Below are 589 nucleotides of genomic sequence, written 5' to 3' on the forward strand. Positions count from 1 at the left end.
AGTTCATGCTATGTTAGGACATGAGACAAGATGTATCCACCCGCAAAATTATGATGCATAGAATCACATATCTAAGTCTAAACTATGTTACAGAGAGTGAACACAATAAAAACATGCTTTACCTGTGGCATTGTTCATTAAAATGGCACATTTCTGATGTATTAAAATTAAATATGATCGGTTCACTTAATGATATTGCATTAGGGATTAGGTGCATTCAGCAAGTACTTTTACTTTTAATACTTAAGTATTTTTAAAAGCCAGTACTTTTTTACTTTTACTTAAGTACAAATGTTAATGTGGTAGTTTTACTTTTACTTGAGTACATTTTCATCTGTGTATTTGTACTTTTACTTAAGTACATTTTTTGAGTACTTTCCCCACCACTAGTCCTGTATTACATGACAACTTAGAGTCATAGCGGAACTCACTATAAGGACAGTAATTGTGTCAGAAAGGTTTTGTCTCTGCTTTAATCCATGACATTTTGTATAAGTTTTCATTGTGGCAGTGGTTATTTAAAATGAGTTACAGTTTAGAGTTAAAATCACACTCATTTTAGTTTCAATCTAAAGTATTGACTTCTGAA

At 31.1% G+C, this 589-nt stretch overlaps 1 long non-coding RNA gene across 1 annotated transcript in view; it reads right to left on the reverse strand.

Annotated features, from left to right (window-relative positions):
* The window catches only part of LOC107835064 (uncharacterized), a 6,297-nt gene extending 5,968 nt beyond the window's left edge, over nt 1-329 (reverse strand). The window contains exons 1-2 of the long non-coding RNA XR_001660898.1: nt 319-329; nt 68-71 (exon numbers count right to left, since the gene is read on the reverse strand). This is a non-coding gene — a long non-coding RNA (uncharacterized LOC107835064). The remainder of the gene's footprint in view (nt 1-67; nt 72-318) is intronic.
* Nucleotides 330-589: the final 260 nt, after the last annotated feature.

This window comes from Poecilia formosa, unplaced genomic scaffold, assembly GCF_000485575.1.
Source record: "Poecilia formosa unplaced genomic scaffold, Poecilia_formosa-5.1.2 Scaffold968, whole genome shotgun sequence".
Classification (NCBI taxonomy): Eukaryota; Metazoa; Chordata; class Actinopteri; order Cyprinodontiformes; family Poeciliidae; genus Poecilia; species Poecilia formosa.